This window comes from Martes martes, assembly GCF_963455335.1.
Source record: "Martes martes genome assembly, chromosome: X".
In the NCBI taxonomy this organism is placed as follows: Eukaryota; Metazoa; Chordata; class Mammalia; order Carnivora; family Mustelidae; genus Martes; species Martes martes.
Window position 1 is genome coordinate 52,793,127 of NC_137897.1, and position 19,830 is coordinate 52,812,956.

At 38.0% G+C, this 19,830-nt stretch overlaps 1 pseudogene across 1 annotated transcript in view; it reads left to right on the forward strand.

Annotated features, from left to right (window-relative positions):
* LOC308337377 (shugoshin 1-like) overlaps positions 1 to 19,830 on the forward strand; it is a 56,565-nt pseudogene that overhangs the window by 24,520 nt on the left and 12,215 nt on the right. Inside the window, exon 2 of the transcript in view lies at positions 3,133 to 3,333. The product of the transcript in view is annotated as a shugoshin 1-like (transcript). The remainder of the gene's footprint in view (positions 1 to 3,132; positions 3,334 to 19,830) is intronic.

Sequence of the window (19,830 nt, forward strand, 5' to 3'; positions counted from 1 at the left end):
AGTTGAGATGTATATATGTGTGTATGTATACACATGCACACACATATATACACACACATAATGGACTAAAATGAAAAAAATGAAATCTTGCCATTTGCAATGATGTGGATGGAACTAGAGGGTATTATGCTAAGTGAAATTATTCAGTCAGAGAGATAATGATAGGATCTCACTGATATTCAAATTTTAAGAAACAAGGCAGAGAAATGTATGGGACGAGAGGAAAGATGAAAAAAGACAAAACCAGAGAGGGAGACAAACCATAAAAAACTCTTAATCTTAGGAAACAAACTGAGGGTTGCTGTTGGCGAAGGGAGTGGTGGAATGGATTGGCTGGGTGATGGACACTGGGGAGGGTATGTGTTGTGGTGAGCACTGGGTGTTGTGCAAGACTGATGAGTTACAGACATGTACCCCTGAAACAAGTAATACATTGTATGTTAATCAAAAAAATAAAATAAAGGAAAAACCCACAAATATTTGGAGGAAAGTAGAAAAATAATTTTAAAAAATAATTAATTAATTAATTTTTTCTACAAAAAAAAGAAAGAAAAAAACAAGGATGTTGGCAAGGATGTGGAGAAAAGGAGCCCTCTTGCACTGTTGTTGGGAATGTAAACTGATGCAGCCACTGTGGGAAACAGTATGGAGGTGCTTCAAAATTTAAAAATAGAACTTTTCTCTCATCCAGCAATTGCACTACTGGGTATTTACTCAAAGAATACAAAAATACGAATTCAAAGGGATACATGCACCCCTATGTTTATAGCAACATTATTTACAATAACCAAGCAATGGAAATAGTTCATGTGTACATGGATTGATGAATGGATAAAAAAGGCATATGGCCAAATAGTATTCCATGGTGTGTGTGTGTGTGTGTGTGTGTGTGTGTGTGTGTTGTGTATACACACGTATACACACATATATACATATATATATATGAACATATATATAGTATTTTATGGAATATATATTCCATGGAATACTATTTGGCCATAAAAATGATGAAATCTTGCCATTTACAACAACATGGATGGAGCTAGAGAGTATTATGCTAAGTGAAATAAGTCAGCCAGAGAAAGACAAATACCATATAACTTCACACATATGTGGAATTTAACAAAACAAAGAAGCATAGGGTAAAAAGAAAAAGAGAATGAGGCAAACCAAGAAACAGACTCTTAACAATAAAGAACAAACTGCTGGTTATCAGAAAGCATGTTGTTGAGGTAATGGGTCAAAGAGGTGATGAGGATTAAGGAGTGTCCTTATGAAAAGCAATGGGTGTTGTATGGAATTGTTGAATCACTATGTTATACACCCGAAACTGGTATAACGCTATATGTTAATTAATGGAATTAAAGTAAAAACTTAAAGAGGTAACTACTGTGAAGGAGCAAATAAGAAATTAGTGAGATTGTGACAAAAAGGGTAAAAAAAAATCTCTCTCTACCGTACACCCGTATAAGGAGAGAGAATGGAGATCTCCTGTGTTTCAAATCCATAACATGAAGAGAGTGGCATAAATTTTCCATCTCTGCACAATATTCATTATTCATTGTAAATTGAAAAGAGCAGATTACAAAATAGTAGTCTATATGGTATGACTCTATTTTTAAAAAAGTCTAAATGCAATATATAAGCATAGATAGAGGTGCATAGAAAATGTTCAGAAGGGTAGATATCTCTCAATTTTAACAGTAGTTATCTCTAAGAAATGAAATTCTAACTGATTTTTCTTTTTCTTTTGTTGTTTATATTTTCTTAATATTTTGCAGTGACCTTGCAATACTTGTGTAATATTTTTAAATTATTTACTTGACAGAGAGAGACACAGCAAGAGAGGGAATATAAGCAGGGATAGTGGGAGAGGGAGAAGCAGAATCCCCACGGAGTAGGGAGGCCAATGCGGGACTCGATCCCAGGACCCTGAGGTCATGACCTGAGCCAAAGGTAGACGCTTAACGACTGAGCCATCCAGGCATGCCCAAAATTCTTAAGTCTGCAATAAGAGTATGAAGAGGCCCAAAGGAGACTGTCAGAAATAGAAAGGCCCCTAGATACTAGTTAATCTACCTCTCTGTGCTCTAATGTAAAAACCAATGCCCAAAAAAGAAGACACTCTGCTAATATTAGAATTTTGATGTCCTGACATCTAGCACACTAATCTCTCTTACTACCTCATGTAATTAAACATCTGAATATAAACCTAGTCAGGAATAGACAACAGCCACCTGGAATGTCTATACTCACCAATTCCAAGAAGCAGAGTAAAGATACATGTTATATTGCAAAATCACATGTGAGCTAATCTTGATCCTTCAGAGCCCTGCACTGAAAGAATAGAGAGCAACTTTTTCCCCACTGAGGTAACAGAGACCTCAATGACTACTCAGAATTCACAAAGCGAGTGGAAGCCCCTTTCAGGGCCTGAACGCAGCTAGAACACCCTCTTCCAGATATGCTAAAGCTGCAAGCAGTCTCATGGCTCTCTAGCTTAGGCCTCAGGTAATAAACTTGCCAAGACTAGGTTGTTCCTACTTCACTTACAAAATGAAGTTATTGGAAATCTCTCCCTATTGCATCCCTCCCTCTGAGTCAGGCACATTATCAATCACTCCTAATGAATTTTAAATGCTTTAAAAACAATAAAAAGAAATAAGTCAGTCTGAAAGCCAACAGGAACTGCATTGCTTTTGAGCATGTTAGAAAGAGGAGCCCTCCTCTTTTGTCATCATACATGCAAGATAAGCCAGAGTCATTTTGCCATTGCTCCCTACTTCCTCCTCATCAAGTTTCTCTTGTGGATTTGAAAGTTGAGCACCCTAAACCTTGACTCAAGGGGAGGAAGGAAGTGAACCAGAATAAGAAGCTTCTCCTTGAGGGCACCTAGCATGACAGTGTGATACAGTGGAGAGATTATCAGGTCTGAGAACATACAGACTGAGTTAAAATCCCACCACCATCAAGAATTTATACTAGAACCTCTACTGGGTCCTTTCATCTTTCTGAGACTCAGTGTTTTCTCATCTGGAAAATGGTATAAAGTGGGTTTCAATGAAGTGCTTTCCCACTTGCTTCTATCTCTTTCATTTCTGTTTTAAATACATATTCCCTGTCTTCTTTCAGGAATCTGGCACTGAAAATGTTGCCCTTTCTTCAAGTGTGGGCATACTCAAACATTCTCATGCTTTTAAGCCCCATGCCAATGTTCTGGGGTTTTCAGTCTGCAAATTCAAAGCAGATTTTGACTACACACTTACATACCACAGAGCTTTGCATGTCTCCAGCAGTTCAGACAGAACATTCCCTAATGGAGTGGACCGGAGGGTGTGGCTTGTCACCAATCACTAAAAGCTTCATCCACTGGAGAACAGATGGGTTTTAAGGCTGACAGCTCCTTGGCTGTGGTAAAAGGGACTTGTTAAAGAAAGCTGATCCCACTGTGGGTGTAAACTACCCTGATTCAGAGGCCCATGGTAGAGCAGAAAGAAAATTAGAGAGGGAATTATGTAGTCATATAATGTGTCCTTGGATAAGTCAAAACCCCTTTCAGGAACACAGTTTTTTTTCTTTTGAAAATGGGGATAATAACCTCTGATCTACTTATTTCACAGGGAAGGATTAAAATAAATCATGAGCATGCATGCTTTAAAAGCTTTACTGCTCTATTTACACATGTGTTATTATTATTTAATAGGGCTTAATCTGCATAACCACCCTTGGAATTTTGTGCTAGTAGAGCCTAAGACCAGGAGAATTGGTTAAACTAGGCAGGGCCCAAGCCCTCCTAATAAACACAGTGAGACAACTTTGTAACAATATAAATATTAGAGTCTGGAACAAAAGAGAGGACAAAAAGTGAGCCAATTTAGCTAAGGGGGCAACCATTGCTCCAGGAGGGGTATAATGATCACCCTGAGAAAATAGAAAAAAAAAACATATACCCAGTCTTAGAATGAGTTATTTATTTTGTGAAATGTGAAATGTGTTTGGGCCATTGTGAAATGTGTTTGGGCCATAACAAAAAATGGTGGTCTGTCCCTAAGGAGTTTCTTCTAACAAGTTTCTGAAAAAAAATCTGATGCCTTTTGGAGACCTCCAAATAACTGGTCTTAAAAATAGGTACTTTCCAAAAGCTAGTGTTGAGGATTGAAGTCCCTTCAAGAAGGGTTGAACAGTTGAGAAACAGTTCAACAGATTCTATTTTCCAGAATCAGCCTCAGAGGTTGAAAACAATTAGAAACCAACATCAAAAGACCTCAAAAAAGTTGAAGGAACCAAACATATAAAACAGCCTTTTAGCAAGGGCCAAATAGTGCAGCACCCAATTCAGGGATGTTAAGGAAAATTTTAAAATAGTTAAGTCACAGGTCATAGTCCAGTGAAGGAAGGCTAAGAGGTAGGGATGGATTGTTTAAACTCCTAGACGCTAGGACTAAACTAAATATGTACTAGAAACCTGTAGTCTTCTCTTGCTTTCCTCTCTGTAACCTCTCTGATTTGACTTTCACCTCTGCCTGCATTCCCCAGAGGCCTGTGTCCACAAGATTCCTGTGAGACAGCACTGTTGATGTACTCCTATGTAGGCTGAGCAGGCAATCTTAACAATTTTGTCCTTGACTCCATCTCAGCCTTGGTTACCTTCCACAAAGCTTCTGTATCCACCCTCTCTGTATCAGCTGATTTCTGAAAGCCACAATTCTGCACTCCATTTTTAATCTTTTTGCTTTTGTCTTGATCCTCATTTACCACATCACTGCCTTTCTTTAAAAATTTTAAAAATTTTATTGTGTCATGTTAGTCACCATAAAATACATCATTAATTTTTGATTCAGTGTTCCAAGATACATTGTTTATGTACAACACCCAGTGATCCGTGCCCTCCTTAATACCCACCACAAGGATCACCCTACTGTCTACTCCCCCCAAAACCCTCAGTTTGTTTCTCAGAGTGGGTTTCAATGAAACCTCTCTCCCCCTCCAATTTCCTCTCCTTCACTTTTCTTTCCTTCTCCTAATGTCCTCCCTATTATTTCTTATGCTCCACAAGTAAGTGAAACCATATGATAATTGACTTTCTCTGCTTAACTTATTTCACTCAGCATAATCTCCTCCAGTCCCATCCATGTTGATGCAAAAGTTGGGTATTCATCCTGTTTTACATCCACATTCTCCCTTTCTCCCTAGTCCTAGAATGAAACATGAATAACATTGCAAGTACTAACTAATTGTGACTGTGTTGTATACTGTTTTAGAAAGGATTGTGTGGCTCTGTCTGGGCTTGGTGAGAGAGTACCATGATTGTATACCATTAGAGTGTAGGTTAATGAGGGATTGTGAGTGGCGGTATGCAGTCTGTATATTTGTTGACAGAGATGAGCCACTTTGGACAAATGGTTTCGAAGTGTACCCGGTTTTAATTTTGGTTTATTTTAAATACTGACTTTTGGATCAAGCCCAGTCATCACCATTACTCTTACTTGTCCCACTCATGGGACAGCCTGTATTCTTAAGTACTGAATAATTTCTGAGGACTTCATGATACAGTCAGTACTAGGACTTTGGGCTTCTGACTAGGAGGCATATGTTGGGGGAACAGAGAGTAAGGGCAGAGTGCAGAGGGTAAGAAAGCTACAACTATTATGCATTTAATGGTGTGTGCATGTGTGTGTGTGTGTGTGTGTGTGTGTGTCTAGTCCAGTGCCAGACCTGATAGGAAAAAGGGAACACAAACTCACTGCTTTATGCAAATTCATCTTACATGCATAGACTCAAATACTCTTGGACCATTATCAGAACTCCTAATTCCACAATACTCTTTTCCTTGCTAGGCATTTTAGAGGGAAGTAAACTCCTAGGAAATAAATTATTTTAGTTTTTTTCACAACTAGGCCTGGTAACTCCTCCCTCTAATTTTTAAATAGGGATTTCACATTCTTCAGGAAAATCTATTTTTACCAAATGCCCAAAAAAAGAAATGAATTCCTTGCCCTGGCTATGATGGTCCCCCACCCCCCCAAAGGCCTGCCCATAGTTTCATAAATTAAGCATTGTCTTCACCTGTGAATAACAGAAAACTCCACAGAGTTGTTTTTATTAGGGATTTTACTTTTCTCACATGAGAATTCCAGAGGTAGGTGGCTTTATGATGCCCTGAGATATCTAAGCCTTTTCTGGTCTTCTATTTAGTCTGGACTGCAACATGTGGTTCTAACAATTTTCACTGTCCAGTGGTGCTCAATAAGAGGGTAAGAGAAAGACAAAATTGGCCCTGTGTTTAGAGGTAACAAATTCTCTTTCTCATGATAAAGTTATATGGTTTGGCTATGGTTAACCATGTCTTCTCAAGACAAAATGATAACTAATTTACATCCTGTATCACATACATGTACTAGATAAGAAGAAAGGAAAGGCAGAGAACAAGAGAAATACACAAGATGAGTCATCCTAACCTTAAGAGCTTTTCTAAAAGCTCAACCTGGAGATTTCTATTACATCTCAATGACTGAACTCTGTCACATGCCCACTTCTAATTACATACAAGGCTGGGAAATGTGTATCTTCTTTAAAGCTGAGAAAATTGTTACACACAGAAAATCATAATTCTCTTACTATGAAAGAAAATAGACTAATAGGGCGCCTGGGTGGCTCAGTGGGTTAAGGCCTCTGCCTTCAGCTCAGGTCATGATCCCAGGGTCCTGGGATCGAGCTCCACATCGGGCTCTCTGCTCAGCAGAGAGCCTGCTTCTCCCTCTCTCTGCCTGCCTCTCTGCCTACTTGTGATCTCTGTCTGTCAAATAAATAAAAAATCTTAAAAAAAAAAAAGAAAATAGACTAATACATAGATGGAATATATTTTCCCAACAATTGTAAGATTCCATCATTCAAAAATATTTTGGGGGAACTACTACATGACAGGTACTTTTCTAGACAATGGGGACACAACAGTGAATAGGATAGACATGTTCTTTATATTAGGGCAACTCACCCAAACTCTATAGACCTAATTTTTCAAACCTAACAGGGTTGATAATGCCTGCTTTGCATGATTGTTGTAAAATATATATAGGTTTTGCATATGTATGTGTGTGTATATATATATATATATATATATATATATATATATATGTCTGATGGCCATTTGAATACTTTATTTGGAAAAATGACTACTTAGGACCAACGTCTATTTCTAAATCAGTTAATCTCAGGTTTTTGTTTATTATTTGTTTTTCCTGTTGAATTCCATGAGTATTTTATGTATTGTGGAAATAACCCCTTATCAGATATGTGGTTTGTAAATACTTTCTCCCGTTTCATAGGTTCCCTTTTTAATTCCACTGATTTTTTTTTCCTCTTTTTTTGGTCACCTTTTTATCTTTATCTTTAAAAACTTTTTTTAAAAATTCAATTTAGTTAAATATAGTGTATTATTAGTTTTAGGGGTAGAATTTAATGACACATCATTACACCAGTGCCCATTACATCAAGTGCCCTCCTTAATGCCCATCACCCAATTACCCAATTCCTCCAACCTACTTCCCCTCCAGCCACCTTCAGTTTCTGTCCTATAGTTAAGAGTCTCATGGTTTGCTTTCTTCTCCGTTTTTACCTTATTTTATTTTTCCATCCCTTCCCCTATGTTAATCTGTTTTGTTTCTTTTTTTTTAAGATTTTATTTATTTATTTGACAGAGAGAGAGAGAGATCACAAGTAGGCAGAGAGGCAGGCAGAGAAGGAGAGGGAAGCAGGATCCCCGCAGAGCAGAGAGCCCGATGTGGGGCTTGATCCCAGGACCCTGAGATCATGACCTGAGCTGAAGGCAGAGGCTTTAACCCACTGAGACACCTAGGCACCCTTGTTTCTTCTTCTTTTTTAAAAAAAAAATATTTATTTATTTAACAGAAAGAGCAAGAAAGGGAGAGAGTACAAACACTGGGAGCAGTAGGCAGAGGGAGAGGGACAAACAGACTCCCCACTGAACAGGGAGCCTGATGTGGGACTCAATCCCAGGACCCTGGGATCATGACCTGAGCTGAAGGCAGCCACTTAACTAACTGAGCCACCCAGGTACCTTATCTATTTTATTTCTTAAATTCCACATATGAGTGAAGTCATATGGTATTTGTCTTTCTCTGATTGACTTATTTTACTTAGCATAATATTCTATAGTTCCATCTACATCATTGCATTGCATTGCAAATAGAAAGATTTCACTCTTTTTTATGGTTGAATAGTATTCCACTATATATTACCTATTCATCTATCAATGGACATCTGGGCTCTTTCCATAGTTTGGCTATTGTGGACGTTGGTGTTATAAGCATTGGGAAGCATGTGCTCCTTTGAATCACTATTTTTGCACCCTTTGGATAAATACGCAGTAATGCAATTACTGGGTCATAAGGTAGCTCAATTTTTAACTTTTTGAGGAACTTCCATACTGTTTTCCAGAGTGCCTGCACTAATTTCCTTTTTCAGCAACAGTGTAAGAGAGTTCCCCTTTCTCTGCATCCTTGCCAACATCTGTTTTTCCTGAGTTGTTAGTTTTAGTCATTCTGACTGATATGTTGTGCTATCCCGTTGTAGTCTTGATTTGTATTTCCCTGATGCCAAGTGATGTTCAGCATTTTTTCATGTGTCTTTTGGCCATTTGTTTGTTTTTTTTGGAGAAATATCTGTTCATGGCTTCTGCCCATTTCTTGACTGGATTTTTTTTTTGGTGGGGGAGGAGCTGAGTTTGATAAGTTCTTTGTAGATTTTGGATGCTAGCCTTTTATCTGATAAGACATTTGCAAATATCTTCTCCCATTCTGTAGATTGCCTTTTAGTTTTGTTGATTGTTTCCTTTGTTGTGCAGAAGTTTTTGTTTTGATGAAGTCCCAACAGTTTATTTTTTGCCTTTAGAGACATGTCTAGCAAGAAGTTTTTGCCGCCAAGGTCAAGGAGATTACTGCCTGTATTCTCCTCTAGGATTTTGATAGATTTCTGTCTCATATTTAGGTATTTTATCCGTTTTGAATTTATTTTTGTGTATGGTGTAATAAAATGATCCAGTTTCATTCTTCTGCATATTGTTGTTCACTTTTTCCAACACCAATTGTTGAAGAGACTGTCTTTTTCACATTGGATATTCTTTCCTGCTTTGTGGCCATATGATTCTGTGTTCATTTCTGGGTTTTCTGTTCTATTCTATCAATCTATGTGTCTATTTTTGTGCCAGTACCATACTGTTCTGATCGCTATAGCTTTGTCAAATAAGTTGAAGTCAGGAATTGTGATGCCTCTTTCTGGTTTTCTTTTATTTATTTATTTATTTAATTATTTAATTTCTTTTCAGGGTAACAGTATTCATTGTTCTTGCACCACACCCAGTGCTCCATGCAATACGTGCCCTCCCCAATAACCACCACCTGGTTCCCCCACCTCCCACCCCCCACCCCTTCAAAACCCTCAGGTTGTTTTTCAGAGTCCATAGTCTCTCATGGTTCACCTCCCCTTCCAATTTCCCTCAACTCCCTTGTCCTCTCCATCTCCCCATGTCCTCCATGTTATTAGTTATGCTCCACAAATAAGTGAAACCATATGATAATTGTCTCTTGCTGCTGGACTTATTTCACTCAGCATAAACTCTTTCAGTCCCGTCCATGTTGCTACAAAAGTTGGGTATTCATCCTTTCTGATGGAGGCATAATACTCTATAGTGTATATGGACCACATCTTCCTCATCCATTCGTCTGTTGAAGGGCATCTTGGTTCTTTCCACAGTTTGGCGACCATGGCCATTGCTGCTATAAACATTGGGGTACAGATGGCCCTTCTTTTCACCACATCTGTGTCTTTGGAGTAAATACCTAGTAGTGCAATTGCAGGGTCATAGGGAAGCTCTATTTTTAATTTCCTGAGGAATCTCCACACTGTTCTCCAAAGTGGCTCCACCAACTTGCATTCCCACCAACAGTGGAAGAGGGTTCCCCTTTGTCCACATCCTCTCCAACACACGTTGTTTCCTGTCTTGCTAATTTTGGCCATTCTAACTGGTGTAAGGTGGTATCTCAATGTGGTTTTAATTTGAATCTCCCTGATGGTTAGTGATGATGAACATTTTTTCATGTGTCTGATAGCCATTTGTATGTCTTCACTGGAGAAGTGTCTGTTCATATCTTCTGCCCATTTTTCGACATGATTATCTGTTTTGTGTGTGTTGAGTTTGAGGACTTCTTTATAGATCCTGGATATCAACCTTTTGTCTGTACTGTCATTGGCAAATATCTTCTCCCATTCCGTGGGTTGCCTCTTTGTTTTGATGACTGTTTCCTTTGCTGTGCAGAAGCTTTTGATCTTGATGAAGTCCCAAAAGTTCATTTTCGCTTTTGTTTCCTTTGCCTTTGGAGACATATCTTGAAAGAAGTTGCTGTGGTTGATATTGAAGAGGTTGCTGCCTATGTTCTCCTCTAAGATTCTGATGGATTCCTGTCTCACATTGAGGTCTTTTATCCATTTCGAGTTTATCTTTGTGTACGGTGTAAGAGAATGGTTGAGTTTCATTCTTCTACATATAGCTGTCCAGTTTTCCCAGCACCATTTTTTGAAGAGACTGTCTTTTTTCCACTGGATATTTTTTGCTGTTTTGTCGAAGATTATTTGACCATAGAGTTGAGGGTCCATATCTGGGCTCTCTACTCTGTTCCACTGGTCTATGTGTCTGTTTTTATGCCAGTACCATGCTGTCTTGGTGATCACAGCTTTGTAGTAAAGCTTGAAATCAGGTAACGTGATGCCGCCAGTTTTATTTTTGTTTTTCAACATTTCCTTAGCGATTCGGGGTCTCTTCTGGTTCCATACAAATTTTAGGTTTATTTGCTCCAGCTCTTTGAAAAATACCGGTGGAATTTTGATTGGAATGGCATTAAAAGTATAGATTGATCTAGGCAGTATAGACATTTTGACAATGTTTATTCTTCCGATCCAAGAGCATGGAATGGTCTTCCATCTTTTTGTGTCTTCTTCAATTTCTTTTAGGAGTGTTCTGTAGTTCCTCGAGTACAGATCCTTTACCTCTTTGGTTAGGTTTATTCCCAGGTATCTTCTGGTTCTTGGTGCTATAGTAAATGGAATTGATTCTCTAATTTCCCTGTCTGTATTTTCATTGTTAGTGTATAAGAAAGCCACTGATTTTTGTACATTGACTTTGTATCCTGCCATGTGACTGAATTGCTGTATGAGTTCTAGTAGTTTGGGGGTGGAGTTTTTTGGGTTTTCCATATAAAGAATCATGTCAAATGTGAAGAGAGAGAGTTTGACTTCTTCATTGTCAATTTGGATACTTTTCATTTCTCTTTGTTTTCTGATTGCTGTTGCTAGGACGTCTAGTACTATGTTGAACAAGAGTGGTGAGTGGGCATCCTTGTCGTGTTCCTGATCTCAGCGGGAAGGCTACAAGGTTTTTCCCATTGAGGATGATATTTGCCGTGGGTCTTTCATAAATAGATTTGATGAAGTTCAGGAATGTTCCCTCTATCCCTATACTTTGAAGCATTTTAATCAGGAGTGGATGCTGGATTTTGTCAAATGCTTTTTCTGCATCAGTTGAAAGGACGATGTCTTTCTTCTCTCTTCTCTTATTGATTTGTTCTATCACACTGATTGATTTGTGAATGTTGAACCATACTTGTAACTCAGGGATGAATCCTACTTGTTCATGGTGGATAATCTTTTTAATGTTCTGTTGGATCCTATTTGCTAGGATCTTGTTGAGAATCTTAGCATCCATATTTATCAGGGATATTGGACTGAAATTCTCCTTTTAGGTGGCGTCTTTGCCTGGTTTGGGGATCAGGGTAATGCTGGCTTCATAAAAAGAGTCTGGAAGTTTTCCTTCTGCTTCTATCTTTTGAAACAGCTTCAGGAGAATAGGTGTTATTTCTTCTTTGAAAGTATGGTAGAATTCCCCCAGGGATTTTGTCAGGTCCTGAGCTCTTGTTTTTTGGGAGGTTTTTGATCACTGCTTCAATCTCGTTACTAGATATTGGTCTATTCACGTTGTCAGTTTCTTTCTGGTTCAATTTTGGGCGTTTAAAGTTTTCCAGGAATGCATCCATTTCATCTAGGTTGCTTAGCTTATTGGCATATAACTGTTGATAATAACTTCTGATGATTGTTTCTACTTCCTTGGTGTTAGTTTTGTTCTCTCCCTTTTCATTCATAATTTTATTAATTTGAGCTTTCTCTCTTTTCTTTTGGATTAGTGTGGCCAATGGCTTATCGATCTTATTGATTCTTTCAAAAAACCAGCTTCTAGTTTCATTGATACTTCTACCGTATCTCTAGTTTCTACCTCATTGATCTCTGCTCTAATCTTGATTATTTCCCTTCTTGTGTGTGGAGTTGGTTTGATTTGTTGTTGATTCTCCAGTTCTTTAAGGTGTAGAGACAGCTGGTGTATTCTGGATTTTTCCATTTTTTTGAGGGAGGCTTAGATGGCTATGTATTTCCCCCTTAGGACCGCCTTTGCTCTATCCCATAGGTTTTGGAGTGAAGTGTCTTCATTCTCATTGGTTTCCATGAATTAAGTTCTTCTTTGATCTCCTGGTTGATCCAAGCAGTCTTCAGCAAGGTGGTCTTTAGCTTCCAGGTGTTTGAGTTCCTTCGGAACTTTTCCTTGTGATTGAGCTCCAGTTTCAAAGCATTGTGATCTGAGAATATGCAGGGAATCATCTCAGTCTTTTGGTATCGATTGAGTCCTGATTTGTGACCCAGTAGGTGGTCTATTCTGGAGAAGGTTGCATGTGCACTTGAGAAGAATGAGTATTCTCTTGTTTTAGGGTGGAGTGTTCTGTATATATCTATGAGGTCCATCTGGTCCAAAGTGTCATTCAATGCTCTTGTTTCTTTATTGATTTTCTGCTTGGATGATCTGTCTATTACTGAGAGAGGCATGTTAAGATCTCTGACGATTAATGTATTCATATCAATATGACTCTTTATCTTGATTAATAGTTTTCTTATGTAATTGGCTGCTCCCATATTGGGGGCATAGATATTTACAATTGTTAGATCATCTTGGTGGATAGTCCCTTTAAGAATTACGTAGTGTCCTTCTGTATCTCTGACTACAGTCTTTAGTTTAAAATCTAATTTATCTGATATGAGAATCGCTACCCTGTCCTTCTTTTGAGGTCCATTGGCATGAAAGATGCTTCCCCATCCTTTCATTTTCAGTCTGGATGTATCCTTAGTTTCCAAATGGGTCTCTTGTAGACAACATACGGACGGGTCCTGTTGTTTTATCCAATCTGCAACCCTGTGTTTTTTTATGGGTGCATTTAGGCCATTCACATTGAGAGTGATTATTGATAGATACGTTTTTATTGACATCGTGTTAACTTTAAAGTCTTTCTTTCTGTAGATTGTCTCCATATTTCTGTTCAGTGTTATTCTTAGGATTTTTCCTCTTTTATAGAACCCCCCTTAATATTTCCTGCAGTGTCGGCTTGGTGGTCGCATACTCTTTTAAGCCTTGCCAGTCTTGGAAACTCTTTGTCTCTCCATCTATTTTGAATGTCTGTCTTGTTGTATAAAGTATTCTTGGCTGCATGTTCTTCTCATTTTGTACCCTGAATGTATCTTGCCAGCCCTTTCTGGCTTGCCAGGTTTCTGTGGACAGGTCTGACTTTATTCTGATGGGCTTTCCTCTGTACGTAAGTAGCCTCTTTGTCCTAGCGGCTTTCTAAAGATTGTATCTACAATTATGATTTCTCAATGTTACTATCAGGTGCCTATATGTTTTTTAGAATCTATAATCTTGGGGGGAGACCATTCTGCCTCTAGTACATGAACGCTGGTTCCATTTGTGAGATTGGGAAAATTTTCATGAAGAACTTGTTCCACTATATCTTCTAGACTTCTTTCTTTCTCCTCCCCTTCAGGGATTCCAATAATTCTGACATTGGAACGTTTCATGGCATCATTTATTTCCCTGATTCTGTTTTCGTGGCTTCTAAGCTGTTTGTTCCAGGCTTCCCCCTAATCCTTTCTATCTGTTTGTCCTCCAGATCACTAATTCTATCTTCTGTCTCAGTTACTCTGGCTTTTAGAGAATTCAGATTAGATTGGAACTCATTGAGAGCATTGTGAACATCATCCCTGTTGGCTTTCAGTTCTGCCCTAACATTGTGAACATCATCCCTGGTGGCTTTCAGTTCTGCCCTAATCAATTCCGTGTGGTCATCCATGGCTTTCTCCAACCTAGCTATTGCCTGGATAATTGTTAGCTTGAATTCCCTTTCCAACATATTGTCTATGTCGATAGCATTAGCTCTGTTGCAGAGGGCCCATCCTCTGTATTTTTCTTCTTTGGGGCATTCCTCCTCCTACTCATTTTGGTGAGAGATGGCTGAATGGATGTACCTGGATGTTTTGACCATGGTGCAGTCAAAGTGCACCCTGGAATTCTTCTGAGAAATCAGGATTCCCCACCCAAAGGAGAGAAAAAAGAATAGAAAAAGAAAAAAGAGAGAGAGAGGGAGAGAGAGAGAGGAAAAAAAGGGAAGATAAAAGAGAAGGCTCAGCCCAAATGGGCCCCAAGGTAAGATTTATGAAGTATACAAACAAACACAGACACACAAAAAGACTGATAAAAGTATATGACAAGAGGAAAAAATATAGATATATATAAAAGCAAAAAAAAAAAAAAAGAATAACCTCATCAAAAAGAACCCCAAGTATAAGATTTATATACTATCAGGACAAACACAAATACACAAAAACACTGGCGGAGGAAAAAGATGGGAGAGTGGTTATAAATTCTCAGTGTGGGCGAGGAAGGTTATTTTGATTCTTCCTGCATGTATCTTGATATCTTTGTTAAAGGACTCAACTTTTCTAAGAGAAAGGGGGATTAAAAATTGGTTTACCTATAGGGGTATCTGCTTTTCTTTTTTAAGTAAGGTTGCTTTGGTTATTTGGGGACTTTTGGCATTTCATACAAATTTCATTATTTTTCTAGCTCTGTGAAAAATGCTGTTAGTATTTTGATAGGGATTGCATCAAATATGTAGATTGCTTTGGGTAGAATACACATTTTAAAAATAGTTGTGTTTTTAATCCATGAACATTGAATGTTTCCACTTCTATGTGTCCTCTTCAATTTCTCTCATCAGTCTCCTAAAGCTTTCAGAATACAGGTCTTTTACCTCTTTGGTAAGGTTTATTCCTAGCTATGATACTTTTTTTTTAGTGAAATTGTAAATGGATTTGATTCCTCGATTTCTCTTTCCATTGCTTCACTACTAGTATATAGAAATGCAACAGATTTCTGTGTGCTAATTTTCTTTTCTTCAACTTTACTGAATCACTACATCAGTTCTAGCAATTTTTTGTGGAGTCTTTTGTGTTTTCTATATAGAATATCATGTCAAGGATGCCTGGGTGGCTCAGTGGTTTAGGCCTCTGCCTTCGACTCAGGTCATGGTCTCAGGGTCCTGGGATCGAGCCCCACATCGGGCTATCTGCTTGGTGGGGAGCCTGCTTCCTCCTCTCTCTCTGCCTGCCTCTCTGCCTACTTGTGATCTCTCTCTGTCAAATAAATAAATAAAATCTTTAAAAAAAAAGAAATCATGTCAAAGTATTACTTCTTCTTTGCTGATTTGCATACCTTCTATTTCTTTTTGTTATCTATTTGCTGAGTCTAGGACTTCCAGTACTGTTAAATAACTGGTGATAGCGACATGCCTGTCTTGTTCATGACTAAAGAAGAAATGCTCTTAGTTTTTGCCCATTTAGGATGATATTAGCTGTGAGTTTTTCATATATGGCCTTTATTACGTTGAAGTACATTCCTTGTAAACCTACTTTGTTGAGGGTTTTTATTATGAATTGTTGCACTTTGTGAAATACTTTTTCGGCATCTACTAAAACATCATATGGTTCTTTTCCTTAATTGTATTAATCTGGTGTATTATGTTTATTGATTTGTTAATATTGAACCAAACTTGCAACCCAGGAATAAATTCCACTTTGTTGTGGTGAATGATTTTTTAAAAATATATTTTGGTTTCTGTTTGCAAGTATTTACTGAGAAAATTTGCATCCATACTCATCAGGGATATTGGCTTATAGTTCTCTGTTTTAGTGGAGTCTTTATATGGTTTTGATATCAGGGTAATGCTGGCCTCATAGAATGAGTTTGGAAGCTTTCCTTCCTTTTCTATTTTTGGAACAGTTTGAGAAAAATCAGTATTATCTCTTCTTTAAATATTTGTTAGAATCCATGTGTGAAGCATACTGGCCCTGGAATTCTGTTTTTTGTAAGTTTTTTGATTAACAGTTCAATTTCTTCGTTGGTTTTCAGTCTGTTCAAGTTTTCTATTTCTTTCTGTTTCAGTTTTGCTAGTTTACATGTTTCTAGGAATTTATCCAATTTCTAGGAATATATCCATTTTTTGCAGGTTTTCTTATTCATTGGCATACAGTTTTTCATAATATTGTTTAATAATTCTTTTTTTTCTGTGGCTTTGCTTGTTATTTCTCCTCTCTCATTTGTGATTTTATTTATTTGGGTCCTTTCTCTTGTCTTTTGAATGAGCCTGGCAAAAGATTTATCTATTTTCTTAAAATTTTCAAAGAACCAGCTCCTGGTTTCATTGATCATTTCTATTGGTTTTTTGTTTGTTTTGTTTTGTTTTTGTTTTTATTTCGTTTCCTTTTTTAAAGATTTAATTATTTGAGAGGGAGAGTGTGTGCACACATGCTGGAGGAGGGCAGAGGGAAAGGGAGAGAGATAATCCTCAGACTCCCCACTGAGGGCTGATTTCCCTTGTGGAGCTCAATACCAGGACCCTGAGATCATGACTTGAGTTGAAATCAAGAGTGAGACACTTAAACAACTGAGCCACCCATGTTCCTCTATTTTTTTTTTTAAGTTATAGAACTAAAAATCATGTATTTCTGCTCTAACCTTTATTTTTATTTCTTTTCTGTTTTGGCTTCAGGCTTCATTTATTTTTCTTTTTCTAGTTCTTTTAGGTATAAGTTTAGGTTTTTCATTTGAGATTTTTCTTGCATCTTGATGCAGGCCGTTACTGCTCTGTCCTTCCCTCCTAGGATGGCTTTTGTTGAACTCCAAAAGTTTTGGACAGTTTTGGTTTTATTTTCATTTTTTCCAAGTATTTCTTATTACTTATTTGATTTCCTGGGGTTGACCCATTCAGTGTTTGTTAGCATTTTGTTTAACCTCCATGTACTTGTGGTCTTTCCAGATTTTTTCTAATGGTTGATCTTAAGTTTCATAGCATTATTGTCAGAAAAGACACATAGTGTGATTTCAATCTTTTTGTATTTGTTGAGGCCTGATTTGCAAGCTAGTATGTCATCTAGTCTGGAGAAGGTTTCTTGTGTACTTGAAAACTATATGTATTCTGCTGCTTTAGGATGGAATGTCTTGAATATATGTATTAAGTCCTTCTGGTCCAGGGTGTCATTCAAAGCCATTGTTTCCTTGTTGATTTTCTCCTTAGATAATCTGTCCATTGAAGTAAGTGGGGTGTTTAAGTCCCCTACTATTATTGTATTATTATCCATGAGTTCCTTTTTTGTTTGTTATTAATTGTTTTATATATTTGGGTGCTCCCATGTTGGGGGCATAAATATTTACATTTATTAGATATTCTTGTGGCATTGTCTCCTTTATTCTGATAAAGTGTCCTGCTTTGTCTCTTGTTACAATGTTTGTTTTAAAGTCCAGTTTGTCTGAGATAAGTATTGCTGCTCTGGCTTTCTTTTGATATACTTTTCAATGATAAATATTTCTCCAACATCTCATTTTCAATCTGCCATGTCTTTAGGTCTAAAGTGACTCTCTTGTAGGCATCATATAGATGGGTTTTGTTTTTTGTTGTTGTTGTTTTGTTTTGTTTTGTTTTGTTTTAATCCATTCAGACAACCTATGTCTTTTGATTTGAACATTTCATCCATTTGTATTCAGAGTAATGATGGACAGATATGCATTTAGTGCCATTTTATTACTCGTTTTGTTGTTGGTCTGGAGATTTTCTCTGATCTTTTCTTGTCTTTATCACTTTTGGTCTTCCTTTCTACTCAGAGTTCCCTTTACTATTTCTTGCAGGGATGATTTAGTGCTCAACAACACTTTTAGTTTTTGTTTGTTTGGGAAACTCTTCATCTCTCCTTCTATTCTGAATGGTAGCCTTGCCAGATAGAGCATTGTAGTCTGTAGATGTTTTCTATTCAGCACTCTCTTCTGGCTTGCAAATTTTCTATTGTGAAATCTGCAGCTAGTCTTATGGGTCTTCCTTGTAAGTGAGTGAATTTGTCTTGCTGCTTTTAAGATTTTTTCTTTATCACTATATTTTGCAAATTTAATTATAATGTGTCTCATTTTTGGCCTGCTTTTGTTGATTTTGAAGGAATTTCTCTGTGCCTCTTGGATCTGGATGTCTGTTTCCTGCCTCAGATTAGGGAACATTTCAGTTACCATTTCCTCAAACAAATTTTCTGCACCATTTTCTCTCTTCTTCTCCTTGGACTCCTATAATAATGATTGTAATTATGTTTGACGGAGTCACTGAGCTCCTTAAGTGTATTCTTGTATTCCATTATTCTGTCTCTCTTTTGTTCAGCTTCATTATTTTCCACTATTTTGTGTTCTATATCACTAATTCATTCCTCTGCTTCTTCCAGCCTGCTGGTCATTGCATCAAACCTGTTTGCAATCTCATTTGTTGTTTTCTTCACTTCTGATTTTTTTAAACTTTTTTAAAATCTCTGTGGTAAGGGTCTTTCTCATATCTTCTATTCTCTTCTCAAGCCCAGTGAATATCCTTATGACTGTTCCTTTAAATTCTCCATCAGGTGTGTTACTTATATCTGTTTCACATAGATCTCTGGCCATAGTCTTAACTTGTTCTTTCATCTGGGATAAATTTCTTTTCTTGGCATTTTGTCTAAGGCTTTGCCTTCTACCATGTATTAGAAAAAACAGTTATGCTTTCTGCTTCTGAAGGTAATGACTTTATGAAGAGGCCATGTAGTGTCCAGGACCTGGTGCTAAACAGAGTCTCTGGTGTGTGTGCATGTGCTCTGTTTTTGTGTTTTGGCTGCTCTACCCTTCAGGCCATTCACTCACAGAGGCTCTCCTTGCTTGTTGAGGGCAGTGTTTGTTCCTTGGTCAGAATGTGACGAGTTTTGTTTGTTTGTTTTTGTTTTTTTTTTAACATATAACATATTATTTGTTTCAGGGGTACAAGTCTGACTTGTCTTACACAAGTCTTACACAATTCACAACGTTCAGCATAGCATATACCCTCCCCCAAGTTCATCACTCAGCCACCCCATCCTTCCCCTCCCTCCAGTTTTAACTAGCTGTACTCTGGTTTGCTTGTGAAATGAGACATGATACTAGTTGCACTAGAACTGAGGCATTGCAGATCTGTTTGGGAGACGTGTTGTGGGTTGGATTTTGTGCTAGTTCTAGGGGAGGGGCCTGCCATGCTGGGACTGAAGCAAGCTTGACTGAGAAGGACAGCTCCTCCAGAGAGCAGGGTGTGTGGCTTGGTGTAAGCAAGTTAAGCAGCCAGTGTGTGCTCTGTGCTGCTATCAGCAAATGGCTCTGGGTGTATGCTGAGGAGTGGGGAGTGGGAGAGAATGGTCCATTCTCTCCCTGGAGAGAATTCCACTCATGTCCTGGAATGCTGCCACTCCCTGACCAGGTCCATTCTCCCTGGACAGGCATGTCCTGGAATGCTGCCACTCAGGGAAGAACTCCCAGAAGAGTGAATAATACCCCTACCTCTAATCCCCAAGAAATCC